Source organism: Schistocerca gregaria, chromosome 2 (assembly GCF_023897955.1).
Source record: "Schistocerca gregaria isolate iqSchGreg1 chromosome 2, iqSchGreg1.2, whole genome shotgun sequence".
Lineage (NCBI taxonomy): Eukaryota > Metazoa > Arthropoda > Insecta > Orthoptera > Acrididae > Schistocerca > Schistocerca gregaria.
The window spans coordinates 592,842,347-592,863,923 of record NC_064921.1 but is presented as its reverse complement, the minus strand read 5'-3'; the positions used below and the strand labels follow the sequence as shown (position 1 = coordinate 592,863,923).

The window sequence follows — 21,577 nt, the reverse complement described above, 5'->3', positions numbered from 1 at the left end:
CCTCTGCGCTTAACAGTGGAACTCCCATTTCACTCAAGGTTGGCGCCCTAGCTTTTAATTTCAGCGAAGGTTGTTTTGACTTTTCTATATACTGAATCAGTCCTTCGGACGGTCATTTCTTTGACAATTTCTTCACATGTTTCCGGCAGCCGTTTCGCCTTAGCGTACCTGCACTTCCTATTTATTTAATTCCTAAGTGACCTATACTGTTGTTCACCAGTCGTTACTTAACACTTTTGTACATCTCTCTTTTACTGATCAATTGAAATGTTTCTTCTGTTTCTATGTTAGCCAAAGTTTATTCTTAGTTACTTCCTCGTACCAATGCTTACCTGTCCAAATTTTGTGACTGTCCTTTTTAGAGAAGTCCATTACTCTTCATCTGAACTACCTACAGTATCTATAGCCTCAGAGAACTTCAAACACGTCTCATCTCACTTCCTTGCACATCGGTTCTTCCGATCGAGTCTCTCAAATTTCAACCCACTCTGCATCATTACTAAATTTTGGTCTGAATCTATACCAGCTCCTGGGTACACCATAAAATCAAATATCTCATTTCGGAATTTCTGTCTCATCACGTTGTCATCCAGTTGGAATCTTCCCGTACCTCCAAACCTTTCCCAAGTACATTTCCTCCAGCTGTGATTTTTGAACAGCATATTGGCTATTATTACTAGCTGAAATTTGTGGTAGAACTCAATTAGTCTTCTTCCTCTCTCATTTCTACTACCACATTCTCCCATAACCTTTTCTCCTGTTCCTTCCCCTATTGCAACTTTCCAACCCCTATGGTTATTAGGTCATCATCTCCTTTGCATACTGAATTCCCTGTTCAATATACTTTCTCTATCTCCTCATCTTCTGCGCGTGACATCTGCATGCATATCTGAACCATTATTGTTGGCGCTGGTTTGCTGTCGGTTCTGATGAAAAGAATCGTATCACTGAACTGTTCGTAGTGACTCACTCTCTGCCATACTTTCCTATTCATAAATAATCCTACTGCCGTTATACCATTTTTTTGCTCCTATTAATATTATTTTATTCTCATTTGACCAGAAATCCTTATCTTCTTTTCACTTCACTTCACTGATACCCACTGTATCTAGACTGAGGCTTTGCGCTTCCATTCTCAGAATTTCTAGCTTCTTTATCACGTTCAAACATTTTTCATTCCACATTCCTCCTCGCAGTCTTCTACACTTTCATTGGTTGTTCAGTCTTTTACTCGTGGTTACCCCTCCCTCCTCCTCCCTTTGTCAGACCCCTCCCGGAGATCCAAATCGGCAACTAATACGTAATCTTTTGCCAATGAGGAGATCATCAGGATGCATTTTCATGTCCTGTGTGCGTTAAATACTGTGGTTTCCAATGCCTTCTGTATCCTCGACCTGACGTGGATCATTGCTCATTCTTCCGCCTTTGACAAGACTGCTGTTAGAAGCAGGGTCCTTATACCAGAAGTCTTCGATCGCCATCGCTGATGATCTTTATTAAAAATTTTAGTAGTGGCTGGTATCAAACGTGATATTTCGATTATTAGTCAGAGTAGCTACCCCTGGAGCATAGGTAGTATTCTGCGTTTTTGACCCCTTCGGTTCAGGCATCATCAGTTTTTTTACTATCCAGATAGCAAAACTCCTCTACTACTTTTAATTTTTCGTTTCCTAATTTAATTACCTCAGCATCACCTAATTAATTCGGCTACGTTCCAGCACCCTTGGTTTACTTTTGCTGACGTTCATTTTATAATCTGTTTTCAAGACAGTGTCCGTTCCGTTCAACTGCTCTCCCAAGTCCTTTGTTGTTTTCGACAGAACTGTAATGTCATCGACAAACCATAAGCACTCCGTCTTCAGGCCACGAGTGGCCTTCCGGGACCATCCGACCGCCGTGTCGTCCTCAGGGGAGGATGCGGATAGGAGGGGCGTGGGGTCAGCACATCACTCTCCCGGCCGTTATATGGTATTCTTGACTGAAGCCGCTACTAAGTCGGTCGAGTAGCTCCTCAATTCACATCACGAGGCAGAGTACACCCCGAAAAATGGCAACACATCCAAGTGCCGACCACGCCCGACAGCTCTTAACTTCGCTGATCTCATGGGAACCAGTGTATCGACTGCGGCAAGGCCGTTGCCGATCAACAAACGATAAGGTTTTTATCTTTTCTCTTTGAACTTTAATTTCCTCTCCAAATGTTTCTTTGGTTTTCCTTACGGCTTCCTCATTGTACAAATTTAATAACATCTGGGGATCGGCTACGAGTCTGTCTTCCTGTCTTCTAACCACGGCTTCGCTTTTGCGTCCTTCAACTCTTATAACTGCCATCTGACTTCTGTACAAGCTGCAAATAGCCTACTCCCCCTGTATTTTACCATTACTAACTTCAGAGTTTCAGCGTATATTCCAATCAACAATGTCAGAACCTTTCTCTAAATCTACAAGCGCTACAAACGCAGGTCTGCATTACCTTAACCTATTTTCTAAAGCATTGATTTCCAACCATTCTTAGACCATTATATCCCTGAGTGCAATTAGACATTAGATAGTGCCCCCGCCACCCCCCCCCCCCCCCCCTGCCGTCTCTGACCCTCCCTCCCCCACATTATTGCCCGCTTTGGCGTCTAACTGAACTACTGTAGAACGGAAGACCTTTCTTGGAACACTTGTATTTTTAAAATGATGACACATGAGTGATATTTAGTTTGTGCGTGTGCGTGTGTGTGTGTGTGTGTGTGTGTGTGTGTGTGTGTGTGTGTGTGTGCGCGTTAGAACGTATGACGAAGGGATTCATGGTGCGTGGCAAGCGCTACGCACAAATCCTTCTCGGATAAGAAAGCTAACTATCCAAAGTAACGGTAGACACTTGCTACAAAACGCATTTCCCCTGAATAACTACTCTCCATTGCGACATTTTGTGCTGTGTCAAAACGCACGGGGTACGTTCGCCCTTACTGATGCTGAGCGTCCTGCGTCATAAATCAATGATAATACCTGGTGGTCACGATAATATACGTGTATGATGCGGTAAAACCAAAATCAAATTGTGTTCTAGATGATATGAGAGCGTCTACGGAATAGCAGAGCTGGTGGCGAGCATGCGCGACTGCAGCGATATACGATATCGCCCTCGCTGCGTCCAGGGATGCTGCCTGAGCGACGCCCAGCAGCCGGCCGCTATTACGAAGAATCGACAGCATCGACGATTATTACATTAATTGTTAAAAGTTGGCGTGGCGTTGCGTGTTTGGTCGTTTAAATGGTTCCTATTGTACAACGAAAAGGGTTAGTTAGTTCCCGGACAGACCTCTCACCGACCAAGTGGTGGTAGTGGTGTATATCAGGTCTGATCTTATAGCGTTTCACTGCGTGGTGTAGTGAGGCTACTCAGTTGACACCTAAGTCTTGGGAGAGTGCACGGAACTTTGTCGATTACAGTTGCGGGGACAGTTTCGTTCGTAAAATTTGCTGGGATGAGTCGCGCGTGAGCCTGATTTAATTGAGAGATTGATTTGTTAGGTGCTGAGTTTTGTGGAATCGGCGTGACCGATATCCAGTCTGCATTGTATGTTGAGTGGTCGCGACGCGCCCAGAGGTAATTGGATTGCTTGTCGTTTTTATGGAGGTGGTTTGGGTATTGTGCGTGTGTGTGTCGAGAAGGGAAGCCTCGAACACGTGTTGGTAGTTGTATTTTCAAGACCACTAGCTTGCAGCAGACAGCGAATTGGCTCATAGAACGACGAACTGTTTCACTATACGGTGATGGTGTGCACGTATCACTGAGTAGACAAGCGATAGTAAATTGAAGGAACCATTTAACGAGCTACGCGTAGCTAAACCAAAGCTTGATTCATCAAGGTGATGAGTGGCCGATTTAAATGTTAGGGAACTTAGCGGGTCGCGTGTGGTCAACGCCTGAAGAGGTCAAGATTTGCTTTTAAATTATAACTTAAGGTTAGTTGAAAAGTGGCGGTGACATTTAGGATTTTTGTTACATTTTTTTTATAACTTGGTTTCCGTATTGTGGGGACTGATAATATATTTGCTGGCACTCGTTCACTGGTGATAACCAACGTGTATTGAGATACCTAGAAGGATAATAAATCCAATTTTATTGGGGTTAAAGGAAACTTCCCAGTCTATTTAATTGGTATCTAGTGTGAATATATTTATATCATTTTCGGAAGTATAAAAGAGTTTAATTCAGAGATATTGATACAGTGGAGTCGATATCACGTATAATGTGGTGTTTTGTAAATGAGTTTGGTAAAAGGTTCTTGAACGAATGAAATTATAAATAAGCTACTGAAAGTAGATCTTCTCAATATCAAAGAAAGGGTTTCAATTAAGAGAAAAAGTTTTCTAAATGATGAATAACTTTGGTTGGAGTAACTGAATTATTTACGGAAAGGCCAACGATTTTGCTACTAACAAACATTCATTATTCTGTGGCGCATGCGAAGTCTCATCACGTACATATTATCACTGCGTCCAGTTGGAAAAATATTTAAGGGAAAATTAAAAATGTTTTAATTCCTAACAGTAGTGATGGAAGCGTCCATAAACAGAATAATCATTACAAGACGGTAGACAGGTTGGTATTTTAGTACAAGTAATAATATAGTTCCGATTTTGTCAGAGTGTACGTACTGCGTAGTGAGCTCGTTGTTAGTTGGATGTCGCATTTATCATCACGGAAGTCCGCTCCCGGTAGCTGAGTGGTCAGCGCGACAGACTGTCAATCCTAAGGGCCCGGGTTCGCTTCCCGGCTGGGTCGGAGATTTTCTCCGCTCAGGGACTGGATGTTGTGTTGTCCTTATCATCATCATTTCATCCCCATCGACGCGCAAGTCGCCGAAGTGGCGTCAAATCGAAGGACTTGCACCATGCGAGCGGTCTACCCGATGGGAGGCCCTCGTCACACGACATTATTATTATTATCATCACGCAAGATAATCAGGTACTGAAATTAAAGTAATTTGTTGCTCTGACGAGATCAGTATCGCAGACAACGAGGGTGGTTCATTAAATAGGCCCATTTATTCACTACTGCATAACTTCAGTAATCATTGGTGTGTGAATATTGTTAAGTGATTATTCGTAGTTCTACGGTGGCTTGATACGATTTCGGCGTCGTGTCTAGGCAGGATGTTGTTCCCCTTATTTGGCAGACAGGCTGTTTGCGTGGTCATCGGTTGCGGTGGCTGCAATATTAATTTGTGTCCGATTAGTTCATTGCCATCGTGACTGCGGCGCGGGCTAGATTCTTGTCATCAGAGGCTCCTCTCCAACTGGAATCTCCTGCAATTAGATAGCGCTCTGCAGTCTTAACCTGTAGTTAAAAATAAGAAACTGTACCTAATTAAAGGTGTGGTGGTCGTTTGGTAGCCTAAGTACTTTGCGCAACAGGATACTCCGCAGTAACGGCATAGAGACGTTGGTACAGTACGATCCCTTGTCGTTGTCAATCGGTCTTGGGTACTGCCAGTCACGGACCAGTACAATTTGCTTGATCTGCATTCTGCAACCCCATTTTAAAGTTAGCCGAGTTTAAACGTGTGCACTATACTTACTCTTCGTAAATCACTTGATTGCTGCATTCCATACTTCTGAACTGGCAGAAATTGGAAGATTTCAGGCTGTTAATGCTTTGTGTCTAACCACATCCACTAACATTAATAGTAAGAACAGTCATAGTAATTCTGTGTACAGCACTATAGTAGCCCTTAAGTGGTTACTGCTGTGTCGTGCTGTCAGTTAATTCATTTATCTGTTTCGAAGCGAGTAATGAAGCAATTTATGGACTTCTTCAGGTACTATCTACAACATGAAGAAGACATTTTCTTGACATATTTAGCATTTGTTATGTATATGCCTCACTTTTCTCACCAGCGACCTAAGGGACAAAGCATAACATGTGTGTCTAATGGACTATGCGAGGAACCTGTAGCCATTAATGCTAATAATAGAAAAAAATTATTAATAACTTATATAATTGCTATTAGACTCTTACAAACTTATGATAATAGTAATGATCTTTTGAAAATAGTTTAGTTTCGTGACTGAGACAAAATCGAATCGTTTAGTTTTTACCCCTCATAAAAGTTAATTTTACCCGTGAGGGGGTAATTACCCCAAGGTTGGGAACCACTGTTCTAAGGTAAGTAGTAGGAGCAGCATTGCCTCGCTTGTTCGCACGTTGCTCCGGAATCCAAGTCCGCTGCTCGCGGTCTTGCGGGGTCCCGGGTTCGATTCCCTGCGGGGCCAGGCATTTTCTCTGCCTCGTGATGACTGGGTGTTGCGTGTTCTTCATCATCATTTCATCATCATTGACTCGCAGTTACCGAAGTGGCGTCAACTGAAAAGAACTTGCAATACGGCGGCCGAACTGCCCCGCATGGGGCCTCCCGGCCAACATTGCCATACGATCATTTCTTTCATTTTTTTTCCGGAATCCAAATTGGTCTTCCCCGAGATAGGCTTCTGTCAGTTTTTCCATACTGATGTGCATCAGTATTTTTCAGCCATGCCTTATTAAAGTAATAGTTCGGTGATATTCTCATCTGTCAGCACCTACTTTCTTTGTTATTGGAATCGTTTGTAATACTTAAACATAATGATAATTAATAATAATAACAATAATTATTAGTAGTATTTATATTACTTGTTATAAACGAAAAATGCTACTATAAAATTATTTATGCAAAGTTATATTGTATAGCGCTCCTCTAAAAATTGATTTTTCCCCTTGGTAAAAAACGGCCAGCATGACGTCTTAAGAGACTTGGCGATTATTTGATGAACCGAATTACAGCTGTGTTTGATTTGCTTCTGGGCCCAGTGTCATTATGAACGGTCACTGAGTGTGTTTCAAAGAACGACTCCACAAATTGAAAACGAACATGACTGCTAGATTTCACGACCCCAGGTATCGTTTCTGAAATCTTACTGTAGCCCAATAGAAGGAAAGACCGAAAGCGAACGACTGTATGTTGTGGCTGCAATATGCAGTCCGAAGATTGGTCTGATGCAAGTCTTCACACTGGTCTATCTTGTGGAAGTCTATTCGTCTCTTCGTTACTACCTACGTTAGTAGCGAATATAACTGGCGTCCAGGGCACGACACGTTTTTGCCCCCCTCTCCCCCATCGGCACCCGGGGCACAAAACACTTCGTTGCGGTGCCTCCACCTCCCCCCCCCCCCCCCTCCAACGCCACTTCCGCGTTCTCGGCACCCGGGATACGACAACACACTTTATACCCCCCCCCCCCCCCGCCCCCACCCTCCAGAAACACATATAGTGATATAATATATAGAACTTACTCTAATAATAATATATTTTCTGGAGAATCTTGATTTTCTTGGCGATCATTTTTTTAACTTGAAGAGCATTAGTCGAGCCTTAGTCTCTCTCTACAATTTTTACCTTCTACAATCCCATACATTACCGATTTATTCCTTGAGGTCGCAAGCTGTGTCCTGTCAGCCTATCCCTTCTTTTGGTCTGTTTCAGCCAGAAAGCTCTTTTCTCCTCTGATCATTGCAGTAGTTCTTGATTAGTTACTCGATCTACCAGTCAGCCTTTTCCTGTGACACGACATTTCAAAAGCTTCTGTCCGCTTTTTGTCTGTACTTTTGTCATTCTCATTTCACTTCCACATAAGGCTAAACTTCATACAAACAGTTTTAGAGAATGTTCTCTATCAGTTAAATTTATATTACATGTTTACAAATTTCTCTTCCCACAAAAAGGTCTTTTTTCCATTTTCCAGGCTGCATTTTATGTCGTCTTGACTTTGGCCGTTGTTCGTTATTTTACTGCCCAGATATCAAAACTCATCCACTACTTTTCTTAGCTCATTTTCTAATTACATTCTTTCAGCGTCGCCTAATTCATTTCCAGCACATCTCATTACTTCTGTTTTACTTTCGTTCATGCTCATGTTATAACGTCTTTTCAGAGCGCTATCCATTCTATTCAACTTGTCTCTCAAGTTATTTCCTGTCTCTGAAACAATTACAATATCATCAATAACGCTTTAAGTCTTTACTTCCTCTCCCCAGGCTTAAATTTCTGTCACAAGTCCCTTTTCAGTTTTCTTTACTTCTTATTCTATGTACAGACTGAATAACACTGGGATAGACTGCAAACCTGTCGCACTCCTTTCTCTGTTTCTGCCCTCCTTTAATGTCTTTTGACCCTTGTAACTACACTTTGATCTCTGTACACTTGTAGGATGCCATTCGCTCCTTGTATTTAATTTATCCCTCTTGGCTTCAGAATATTTGTAGTAAAGTAGAGACAAATTGTCAGTGGCTTCAACAGGAATTAGTTGGGATAAAAAAATTGCGTAAATCGAACCCAACGACACGAGATGCTGTACCGAAAACTTCTCAGCAACGTGGACGTACACTGCAAACAATGTATGTACTGTGCAAGCTGATTTTAAAATAATTATATGTCACTGAGAGCAATGTACCCAATATTTGCAGGTGCTGATATTGCCAGATGGGCGGTGATCTCTTTGGTCCGTATCGAAGTCTCATGTTTTTCTGTTCAGCACCAAGTAGCGATTTATAATGTCACACAAATGCGTCATAATCTAAGATGTATGCTCTTAAAAGAGGTGTTTTTAATTTGTTATCGCTATCACTTATCTTAATGAAAGCGAAAAACACATAAACAGTTTGACAGGTCATCCGACCGTCTCATTCGTCATCCCAAATATCAGTGACATCGCTCACATTAGATAATAATCTTTGTTTGTTCTGCGATATGGTGCTTGTTAAGACAGTGACTTAAGGCAGAGGGACGTACTAGGAACGTAGACATGACTCTCAATGGTACGAAATACTGCAGATCAACAGGTTCCAAAATTTGACTGGTGGAATGCACTAAGCTGACAAAAGTCATAGGATAGAAACACGCACATATACAGATGGCGGTAGTATCGCGTACGCAAGATATAAAAGGGTAGCGCACTGGAGCCGGTCGGAGTGGTCTCGCGGTTCTAGGCGCTACAGTCTGGAGCCGCGCGACCGCTACGGTCGCAGGCTCGAATCCTGCCTCGGGCATGGATGTGTGTGGTGTCCTCAGGTTAGTTAGGTTTAAGTAGTTCTAAGTTCTAGGGTACTGATGACCTCAGAAGTTAAGTCCAATAGTGCTCAGAGCCGCCATTTGAACCATTTTTGAATCTGCTCTGGAGGAGCTGTCATTTGTACTCAGGTCATTCATGTGAAATGGTTACTGACGTGGTGACACGAGGGGATGAATGTGGAATGGTAGCTGGAGCTAGAAGCATGGTACATTCCAATTCGGAAATGGTTGGGGAATTCAGTATTCTGAGACACAGAGCGTCAAAAGTGTGCCGTGAATACCACATTTCAGTCTTTACTTCTCACCATGAACAAAGCACTGCTCGACGGCCTTCACATAACGACCGAGGCAGCGACGTTTGCGCAGCGTTATCAGCGCAAAAATAAAAGCAACTCAGCGTAAAATAACCACAGAAATCAATGTGGGATGGACGTATCCGTTAGGACAGTGAGGCGGAATTTGGCGTTCGTGGGCTGTCGCAGGAGACGACCGAAGTGGGTGCCCTTGCTAAGAGCACGACATCGTCTGCAGCGCCGCTCCTGGGCTCGTGACCATGTCGGTTGGACTCTAGACGGCTGAAAAACCGTGGCCTGGTCAGATGAGCCCCGATTTCATCTGGTAAGAGCTTGATGGTAGGCTTCGAGCCCACGAAGCCATGGACCCAGGTTGGCAACAAGGCACTGTGTAAGCTGGTTTTGGCTCCATAATTGTGTGGGCTGTGTTTACATGGAATGGTCTGGGTTCTCTGGTCCAACTGAACCGATCACTTACAGTGCGACATGTCACTGGGTCACAACTGTTCACGATTAGTTTGAAGAAGAACCTGTACAATTCGCCAGAATGATTTGGCCACCCAGACAGCTCGACATAAATCCCATCGAACATTCGACACAATCAAGAGGTTAGCTTGTGCACAAAATCCAACACTGTCAAGACTTTCGCTATTATGGACGGCTTTGAGGCAGCATGGTTCAGTATTTTTGTAGGGGACTTCCAACGACTTATTGAGTCCATGCCACATCGAGTTGCAGCACTATGCCAGGCAAAACGAGGTCCGACATGATATTGGGAGGTGTGGCATGAATTTTGTCACCTCATTGTGTATTAACGCTGACCCGCCAGGTTAGCCGAGGGCACTAATGCAGTGCTTCCTGGACTGGTGCAGGCGCGCCGGCCCCGGATTAAATCCGCCCGGTGGCTTAACGACGGAGGCCCGGAGGTCGGTGTGCTGGCCAGCCTGGATGTGGTTTTTAGCCGGTTTTCCACACCGCACTAGGTGAATACTGGGCTGGTCCCTACGTTCCACCTCAGTTACACGGCTCGCAGACATCTGAAGACATTCACACTATCCCATGGATTACACTAGACACGGACAGTTGGAGTACACTAATTCCATCCCGGGGGGTACGGGGTGACAGCAGAACAGGCATCCGGCCACCCCTTAAATTCACCTCGCCAAATCCGATTAACCATGCCGACCCTGCGTCATTGCGGGAAAAAGGCATAAGCAAAAGAAAAGAATTGTACGAGGGTCAGTCAAAAAGTAATGCCTCCTATTTTTTTTCTACGTTTAATTGTCAGGAAATTTAAATGCAATTACATAGGTTGAAAACCACAACATTGAGGATCATTTTGTCATTTTTCAATGTAATCTCCGCCCATCTCTACAGTTTTGGTCCATCTTTGAACAAGGGCATGTATCCCAGCACGGTAAAAATCACAGCTCTGCTTCCTAAGCCATTGATGCATGGATGTTTTGACGGCCTCCTCATCTTCAAAATGAATCCCACGATGAGCTTCTTTTAGTGGCCCGAACAGATGGAAGTCTGATGGTGCCAGGTCAGGGCTGTATGGGGGATGAGGCAAAACTTCCCATCCAATTTTGACAATCTCGTCAGAGGTGTGACGACTGGTGTGTGGTCTTGCATTGTCATGCAAAAGAAGAACATCTGCCATTGATTTTGTTGGGCGAACTCGCTGAAGACGTGCTTCAAGTTTTTTGAGGGTTGTGACGTATTGAACAGAATTTATTGTGCATCCCTGCTCCAAAAAATCAACCAGAATCACACCCTCTGTATCCCAGAAAACTGTTGCCATAACTTTCCCTGCCGATCGCACAGTTTTGAATTTTTTCTTCCTCGGCGAGCTTGTGTGACGCCACTCCATTGACTGCCTCTTTGATTCGGGTTCAAAAAAATGCACCCATGTTTCGTCCCCGGTCACACATTTTTGTCAGAAACTCATCTCCCTCCAAACGGAAGCGCTGCAAGTGTTGGGAGGCTATTGTTTTCCTTGCCTCTTTATTCTGATCGGTTAACATTCTTGGAACCCACCGTGCACAAACTTTTGAGTACCCCAATTGTTTAATAATTGTGATCACACTGCCTTTACTAAGAGAAATAATGCGACACACTTCATCTGCAGTCACCCGACGGTCACCACGAATGATGTCATCAACTTGCTGAATGTTGTGTGGAGTCACTGCACTCACCGGCCTGCCGCTCCGCTTTTCGTCAGTCAACGGTGTTTGCCCTTCAGCTTCCTTACAACGACGAACCCATCGTCTAACAGTGCTGACATCCACTGTCACAACACCATACACCTTCTTCAGTCTTTCATGAATGCGTATGGGCGTTTCACCTTCTGCATTCAAGAATTCAATCACACAACGCTGTCTCAAACGAACATCGATGTCGGCCATCTTACAAACTTCTGCTGTGCTGCCACCTGTTGACACAGAAAGTTAATACTGCAGTGGATTGCAGAAGAAGGTTTGAGGAATGGCGCCAAATTCAAATTTTTCACTTAACTTAATTTTTTTAAGTAGAAAAAAATGGGAGGCATTACTTTTTGACCGACCCTTGTATATTAACGCTATCACATATCAATAGATATATTTGTATTAGATGAATGTTTATTCAGTGACACAGGGGAGAACGGCAAATAAAACAACAATCTCTGTTATTGAGAGTAACATTTCTTCACATTTAAACAAAGTGACACTATCTCATTAGATCTTGTCAGCACCTGTATGTCAAATCGTATTTAGTGCAAACTATTGCTGCATTCTGAGCCCTTATCAAGTAGGTCTGACCTCATAAATCAAAGAAACATAACCGGTCGGTATAGTTTGTAGGAAAATGTAACAAATATTCTTACATAACTGCACCAGGAACCATTGGAAGAAAAGTTATGTAATTTTAGAGGCAGTTCAAGAACTGGTATTTAAGGTAAACAGTGCAACTACTGTACAGCCGCCATGCAGGAAAGTGAGGATTTAACGTCCCATCAACGAAATTCATGTTCGAATTGGGCAAGAAAAAGGAAAGAATGCAAGCGTGCTCTATTCAAAGGACCATCCTATCCTGCCTCCAATCGTCTTAAACAACGTAGGAAAGGCACGGAAAACCTAAACCTGCAATGTTGGGCAGGGATTTGAAGGCAGGTCCTTCGAAATGCGGGACCATTATCTTGTCCTCTCCCTCACTGCGGCGGTACTTCCAACGTATATCCAGCTTAGATTTCGTGAGAATAATGTAGCTGATTTATGGCATTTAATTAGTTTTAAAAATTTGCCAGATTGTGGTCACACTACACTCCAAAGGGGTGGTATCACGTTTAATGAGTTTGTAGGCACACGACGTCCTTAGGGAAGGGTTGAATCTCTCTGGGGTGTCATCACTTTCAAAGATCAAGAACGTCGTTGCTCGTGTGACGTCATTTACACACCTTACACCTTTCAAGAACTTTTGAGCTCTGGCTTATTTTTCGCATGTGTTGACACCTCGCTGTTAGAGCCGAGCCGAGCCCAAGAGGGTGACCTCGTAGGGTGCTACGGCTTTTGCACCATTTCAGAGGAAGATTCAGATCACATTTGAGCCAAATTTCAAACGTCAGCATCCCAACGGGAGAAAATTACGTTTTCGAAAAAATGACTCTTTAATTTTCTTACGAAGTGCAGCCGTAAATACTTGCTAGGATTTACTACTTCCAAAAGATGCACAAGAAGTAGAAGAAAATCTTATTTTTAGGTAGTATAGTCGAACAGGTTGACAGGGTCTGACACATATTTCCGTATGACCCTTGTGCTTCATTTTATATTTTTAGTATCGTAGTACATGACTTTGTCTCCTATGCTATAATTTTAATCCTTCTTTATTCTACGAGAGTTCATTCTAGCTGTGACTGGTTGGACTTGTTTCGCTTTGGCTGACCCTTTCTTAATGCAACCATTTATCTATCGGTACTCTTGTGGGAATCTGTTGACTATGAACTTTTATGTATGTCGAACTACCATACTCTATTAATATGATCGTTTGAAGACTCGCTAGTTGTAGCTTGCTTGTAAGTCTCGCAAGTCATGTATTTGTGCGCAGGTGTCAACGGCGGAACTGCAGCTCCCCTACCACGCAGGGACCGTTCAGACCGAAGCCCCCCAACTACCGGCATCCCTTCCTGCACTATGTATGCCGTCTGCGCAGATACGGGCCAACTTGGTTTGTGCAATTCCTGCATCAGTGAATCAATTTTGCAACAACAACATTCTTAAATAAATGTTGACTTTAATTTTAAAAAATCTAATTATAGCTCATTTACAACTCAGAATTTAAATTTATATCGTGGATCTTCAGCCAAGCAACAGAAAGTTGCTACTGCTAATGAAATATTCAAACTGCAGTTTGTTCACACGTTTCGTTTCCAGACAAGAACGTATTTCCTCCAGCCCACAGCTGTAGAGAACCGTTCGACGCAAAGTAACTGCCCTAGTGTGAAGAACTATAGGAGTAGTTTTCACTGACATTTCAGCACAATAGCATTTGATAAGGTTATCTAGAGTCCCAAGTTCAGCAGATAAATAAACAACTTATTTGTGATATATTTGATTACACAGCTTAACGGTCTTTTAGGGAGCTAGTATAGGTCCGGATGGGTTTGGGAAGGATTAATGCATACGTTTACAACATGTCCTATTTGGTGGGAAGGTATGTGGATATCTCTAATGAAATTTTACATCTGAATATTTCTACACTACTGGCCATTAAAACTGCTACACCAAGAAGAAGTGCAGATGATAAACGGGTATTCAGTGGACAAATATATTATACTAGAACTAACATGTGATACATTTTCACGCAATTTGGGTTCATAGATCCTGAGAAATCAGTACCCAGAACAACCATCTCCGGCCATAATAGCGGCCTTGATATGCCTGGGCATTGAGTCAAACAGAGCTCGAATGGCGTGTACAGGTACAGCTGCCCACGCAGCTTCAACACGATACCACGACCTATTCACCGTCCTGGAAAGTGACCATTTAGAAACTCTCACACTGCATACCTGGGATAGATTGAAAAGGGCTGTTTATGGACGACGTGACCCACCAACTACCCCCTTTATCAAAGTCGGACACGTGATGGTACACATTTCTCCTCCTTACACGAGGCATCACAACAACGTTTCACCAGGCAATGGCGGTCAACTGCTGTTTGTGTATGAGAAATCGGTTGGAAACTTTCCTCATGTCTGCACGTTGTAGGTGTCGCCACCGGCGCCAACCTTGTGTAAATGCTCTGAGAAGCAAATCATTTCCATATCACAGCATCTTCTTCCTGTCGGTTAAATTTCGCGTCTGTATCATTTCATCTTCGTGGTGTAGCAATTTTAATGGACAGTAGTGTAGTTTCCGCAAAAGTTTTCAGAACTACGTCGTAAGAATGTCCCTGTACTCTGAAATGAATCTATAGACGTCCCAGTCTGTAATCGGTTAGCTAAAGACACCTCCAATTAATATTACATAATGATGGTGTTTCTGCGGAATTGAGTGTACATTTTCTTTGAAGGATTATAAAACCGTCACGGCGGAATAGGGTGGTCTGTAAGAACGATCCGCTAATTAACTTTAGTTCTTCTGAGTCAGGTAACTTCACAGTTAGTCTCAATTTCGACCCCGATGAGCTGCAAATTTTGAGCTCTGTTTGCACCCTGCGAGCGAGGCCAGCAGTCTTCACCACCTGTGTCAGTCGCCCGTACTAACTGAGGATAGCCTCAGAACCCGAGTGACAGACGTCGTCGATGCTGACGTGAAACTTGCAAACAATTGCATGCTGCACTCTCAATAAAGAGGTTAGGTAGAGCATACGAGATTCCGTCAGCATGAAATAACTTCGAAATCCACATCGAAATTCTTTGGAGCAGTTTTTGTTGTAGATAGATAGACGTAACTGACGACGTACATGTAAAGTGAAAACCATTTCACTGAATATTCTGGAAACAGTTATCGAACTGTTCAATGATTGGCCGTAAAACTATTAATACTGCCTAACTTGACGTCCTTCTAAGTTAAGCGAATATTCAGCTTAAGATAAAATACAAACATACTGAAAGATAAAGACAAAAGCCGACTCGAGTTAAAGTTGGTGAAAAAACTTAGTTTTTTGCACACTGAACACAAGCAATGTAAAGTCGTGCTGGTAGACCCCTAGAGGCCACAATAATACGTAAATACGATATTGGAGTGCCTGCTTGATTCTGATTACGATTCAAAGTTCCTTTAGACATTCATGCATGTCCAAAGAAACAGGCAATGCGGCGACTACAGTCGTTTCCAAATACATTAAATGTATTCGCAATTTCGAATAATGACAACCATCAACAGTAAAATGGAATGACGACAATGAAAGTTTTCACTGTCGTCATTCCATTTTACAGCTGATGGTTGTCATTATTCGCAATTACGAATACACTTAGTGTATATAATACGGGAAGTTGCGTCGCATCCCAGAAACGGCCACCTACAATGACGGGGTCCTCTAGAAACGTATCCACGGTCATGTATCTGACAGAACACGTAGATGAAGCCACCGCGGTGCGACTACTTCAACGATCAACTGAACTCAGGTAAGAACCATGTCCTTCAAGTCCTGCATTATAGCTGGTACAGTACAGTGAATTAGTACACAGAAATCTTCGCAGATAGAGTGATGTGCGTGCCCTGGACGAGGAGTGCTCATGTTCGTCAGACACTGCATGCCGGAAAAACCGTACTATCTAGGACGGTGTTCAGTGGCACCAGGATATAATATATGCTTACTGAAGGCTTTTAGTGGTGGTGATTCGTTTGCCACGGTCATCGGCGATAAGATGGCGCTCGGGAGACCTATCCGTGCACCCACAGTTTTGACTCTGCAGGCAACACCTGTGCTGAGTTTCAAGGTGACCAGTGTTTGCAATATTCATTCTAGCGTACAATCATGCCCACCGACGAGTACGCACTCCCTTTGAACAACTTCAGCCATTTGAATGGGCTCGCATTGCGGGCCTGCAGGAAAGCTGGAATAAATTCTGGTGTCTGGAGCCGCGCGACCGCTACGGTCGCAGGCTCGAATCCTGCCTCGGGCATGGATGTGTGTGATGTCCTTAGGTTAGTTAGGTTTAAGTAGTTCTAAGTTCTAGGGGACTGATGACCACAGCAGTTGAGTCCCATAGTGCTCAGAGCCATTTTTTTGTTACTTTGTGCCAGGAAGGGCTCTCAACAAGGGAAGTGTCCAGTCGTCTCGAAGTGAACCAAAGCGATGTTGTTCGGACATGGAGGAGATACAAAAAATGGCTCTGAGCACTATGGGACTCAACTGCTGTGGTCATCAGTCCCCTAGAACTTAGAACTATTTAAACCTAACTAACCTAAGGACATCACACACATCCATGCCCGAGGCAGGATTCGAACCTGCGACCGTAGCAGTCTCACGGTTCCGGACAGGGCGCCTAGAACCGCGAGACCACCGTGGCCGGCGGAGGAGATACAGAGAGACAGGAACTGTCGATGACATGCTTCGCTCAGGCCGCACAAGGGCTTCTACTACTGCAGTAGATGACATCTACAAACGCATTATGATTCGGAGGAACCCTGACAGCAACGCCACCATGTTGAATAATGCTTTTCGTGCAGCCACAGGACGTCGTGTTACGACTCAAACATTGAGCAATAGGCTGCATGATGCGCAACTTCAGTCCCGATGTCCATGGTGAGGTCCATCTTGACAACCACGACACCATGCAGCGCATTACAGATGGGCCCAACAACATGCCGAATGGACTGCTTAGGATTAGCATCATGTTGACTTCACCGATGAGTATCATATATGCCTTCAACCAGACAATCGTCGTAGACTTGTTTGGAGACAGCCCGGACAGGCTTAACGCCTTGGACACACTGTCCAGTGAGTGCAGCAAGGTGGAGGTTCCCTGCTGTTTTAAGGTGTCATTGTGTGGGGCCGACGTGCGCGGCTGGTGGTCATGAAAGGTGCCGTAACTGCTGTACGATACGTTAATGCCATCCGCCGACCGATAGTGCAACCATATCGGTAGCTTATTGGTGTGGCATTCGTCTTAATGGCCGAAAATTTGCGCCCCCATTGTGCACGTCTTGTGAATGACTTCCTTCAGGAAAACTGCATCGCTCGACTAGAGTGGCCAGAATATTCTCCAGACATGAATCCTAGCGAACATACCTGGGATAGATTGAAAAGGGCTGTTTATGGACGACGTGACCCACCAACTACTCCGAGGCATCTACGCCGAATCGCCGTTGAGGAGTGGGACAAACTGGCCAACATTGCCTTGATGAACTTGTGGATAGTATGCCACGACGAATACAGGTATGCATCAATGCAAGAGGACGTCATACTGGGTATTAGATGTACCGGTGTGTACAGCAGTCTGGACCACCAACTCTGAAGGCCTCGCTGTATGGTTGTACAGCACGCAATGTGTAGTTTTCGAGAGCAACATAAAGGGCGGAAATGATGTTTATGTTGATCTCTATTCCAATGTTTTGTACAGGTTCCGGAACCCTCGGAACCGATGTGATGCAATTTTTTTTGACGTATACATATATATGAAATAAATTATTATCTTGATTTATACGAGTTACAGAAACTAGGAGAACCTTTAAATTCCATTACTGTGTAGCACGTGGTGAAGTCGTAATATTGTAATATAGTGTTAACTTATAATAATATTTACTGATCTAACAGAAATACCGCGGAAATTGGGGATTTGGGCTGGAAGAAACTGGAATGTTACATCTCGTATTAAAGCACGTGCTACATTTCGAGCTTCTGCAAAACTTTGCCAGTCTTGGGGATTTCTCTTTTTTTTTTTTTAATTTGGCGTGGTTTTATCCTTGCTTCTGCAACAGCGATCTGAATCGTTCTGTGTACCACTGGGGATCAGTACCATCACATGTTGCACATGTTGTGAAACGAGGGACCATTCGGGAGCGTCTACTTGCAGCAGGACTTAGATCGCGATGCCTCTTGTCAGGCTATGCCGGCACCACACACTGCCAAGCATGGCTGCTCTGGCATCGTGAAAGAGTAGACTGGAGAGTGGAATATCACTCTGTTGTCGTCAATGATGAAAGTAGGTTCCGTCTGCATGCGAGTAATGGACGTATGCCTGTGTGACGTAGACGTGGTGAACTGCCTATTCCGGGTGCATTCGCCCACGACACACAGGTCCCATCCCAGGTTTCATGGTGTGTGTGTGCGTATGTGTGTGTGTGTGTGTGTGTGTGTGTGTGTGTGTGTGTGTGTGTGTGTGTGTTTGGGAGGGGGGAGGGCATCAGTTGCAACTCGCGGTCATATTTGGTGTTACTGCAGGTTAAAGTAACCAGTACCTGCTACTTTTCACGGCCTGTCATCCCCGTGTTTCTGGCATTTCTTCGACAGGAAGGTGATGCGTCTTTTCAGCAAGACAATGCACGTCCACATACGGCTTCTGCGGAGGGACGTGCTCTTCGTGGTGTACAACAACTACCCTGGCCAGCAAGACCGGCAGATCTCTCGCCCATTCAGTATGCATGGCACATGATAAAGCGGAACTTACTCATTCTCCATGTCTGGAAGAACCTTGCCGAATTGCAACAAAAGGCCCTAGATGCTTGGGAATGTAGGATTCCATTTGGCACCTTTACGATCATCTGCAAGTAAGAACACTCGCCTGCGTTGTCGAAAAAAAATGGTTCAAATGGCTCTAAGCACTATGGGACTTAACATCTGAGGTCATCAGTATCCTAGGCTTAGAACTACTTAAACCTAACTAACCTAAAGACATCACACACATCCATGCCCGAAGCAGGATTTGAACATGCGATCGTAGCAGCAGCGCGGTTCCGCACTGAAGCTTCTAGAACCGTTCGGTCACAGCGGCCGGCTGCGTTGTCTCCAGAAGAGGATACAATGTGTACTGACGCGACTGTTTGGACACCCTTTGCTGTGGCATCTGTGTTTCATTTGATCTGAATTAGTTATGATACACCTCTACAGTAACGACTTACCTCATATCACTTGTCAATTAATTGACCTTGTCATTTTGGATGTTGCATATCTTTTCTTTTTTCAGGAGTATAAACGAACATCACGGGCGCCGCCTCAAGGAAGCGAGAAATGCCTTGTAACGCCTTTAATAAAGATTCGTTTGCCGCAACGTTATGAATAAACTCTTAATGCCGTGCAGGCCCACCATTGGACCTCTCAGCACCTATAATAATACGTTGTAGCAAAAAACTGCATTTCCTAGGCACGTAACCACAGACAAGCGCCAGAGGATTTCAGTATTCAAGTCACAAAATTACTATTGGTTACAAGAACTGTGGTTAATATCTGGCCAACTTGGCCATCAGGAGGTAACTGAAATTGACCATGTTGCTCCCGGAACATTGTGTCCTAGGTATGTGCGCATAAGAAGTTAATGTCGAAACATATACAGCAACTCCTGTTAATATGTGACAGATAGTTTCCGTTGCAATTACTCCTAATCCAAGAATTTTATGTTTCGTAAATTACTTTGCAATACTCAATACGAAAAAGTTGTCGCCACGTGTCGGCATATCGTGTACGTGCGTACCGCTACGATTTTCTGTTTGAATTGGCATTAGGAAAAGTAGTTCAGTGAGTCATATAGTCGTTCGTTAGTCTGGCGTGGAAATCCAATAAGAGTCAGGTTTCCAGAATGAGATTTTCACTCTGCAGCGGAGTGTGCGCTGATATGAAACTTCCTGGCAGATTAAAACTGTGTGCCCGACCGAGACTCGAACTTGGGACCTTTGCCTTTCGCGGGCAAGTGCTCTACCAACTGAGCCATCGAAGCACGACTCAGGCGTGGTACTCACAGCTTTACTTCTGCCAGTATCCGTCTCCTACCTTCCAAAGTTTGGAAGGTAGGAGACGGATACTGGCAGAAGTAAAGCTGTGAGTACCGGCCGTGAGTCGTGCTTCGGTGGCTCAGTTGGTAGAGCACTTGCCCGCGAAAGGCAAAGGTCCCGAGTTCGAGTCTCGGTCGGGCACACAGTTTTAATCTGCCAGGAAGTTTCAAGAGTCAGGTTTAGTTCTCTACCTGGGAAGCAAGTGATCTTCGGGCAATCCATTACCAACAAACCATCTCCTCACTATAAAATGGTCATGCCACACCGACATATTATATAATTTTATTTTATATTACAAAGTAGTAAAATGCTTTCTCTTCAGCTCCGGATAATGCCTTGAGCAGGTTTGATATGCCGGCTGGAAATGTAGCGTAACATTCAAGTGTTGTTCAGAGATGTTGGTCAACGAAACTATGGTCTTGGATTATCGCGTCAACAGAGTTATCAGATCTCAATAGTTTACATATTGTATGATGTCTCTCATACCATGATTGATGATAAATACCCAACGAAAACATTTTGAAATACCCTTTATCTTGCGATATGTGTACCGCAATAAGAATAACGAAGCAGTACTACTGGCACGATGAACAAGTAAACAATGAAAATTGCCTCAATAATAGAATAGCGGGGCTCAGTTGTACCACACTTTCCACTTTACATTGTTCCTTTAAAGTAGTTAGTTAAAATCATAACGTAAACAGTAAATTGATACCACGAAGAAGTTGGTGCACGTTCCACAGTCTGCATTTTCAGCAGCGGCGAGAATGCCAGAAACGTCGGAAATCGGAGATCGACCGAAATGTTAAGAACTAAGACCTCCACTTGACGCTAGAAAGAAAAGTTTGGCATGGCGGAACAGTATTTACATTTCTTTGTACTGACATTATATGGAGCAGAAAATCAAGAAATGATGCAAGAAAAGAATGTAATTGTTCAGTAGTGGATATTTCATTTTAAATGACACCTCGTGAACACTGGATGGCCTGAGGAAAAGTTATCTGCAGAGTTCAGTTGCACCTTGTACATAAACCAGCTACGTAGCAAATGTTGAAAAATTCCTCACTGTATACAGGGTGTTACATAAAGGTACGGCCAAATTTTCAGGAAACATTCCTCACACACAAAGAAAGAAAATATGTTATGTGGACATGTGTCCGGAAACGCTTACTTTGCATGTCCACATAACATCTTCTCTTTATTTGTGTGTGAGGATTGTTTCCTGAAAGTTTGGCCGTGCCTTTTTGTAACACCCTGTGTACTCTGAGGTGAA

At 43.8% G+C, this 21,577-nt stretch overlaps 1 non-coding gene across 1 annotated transcript; it reads left to right on the top strand.

Annotated features, from left to right (window-relative positions):
* The first annotated feature begins 20,371 nt into the window (after positions 1-20,371).
* Trnas-cga (transfer RNA serine (anticodon CGA)) lies at positions 20,372-20,446 on the top strand. The gene has a single exon. It is a non-coding gene; the product is annotated as a tRNA-Ser (tRNA).
* The last annotated feature ends 1,131 nt before the right edge of the window (positions 20,447-21,577 follow it).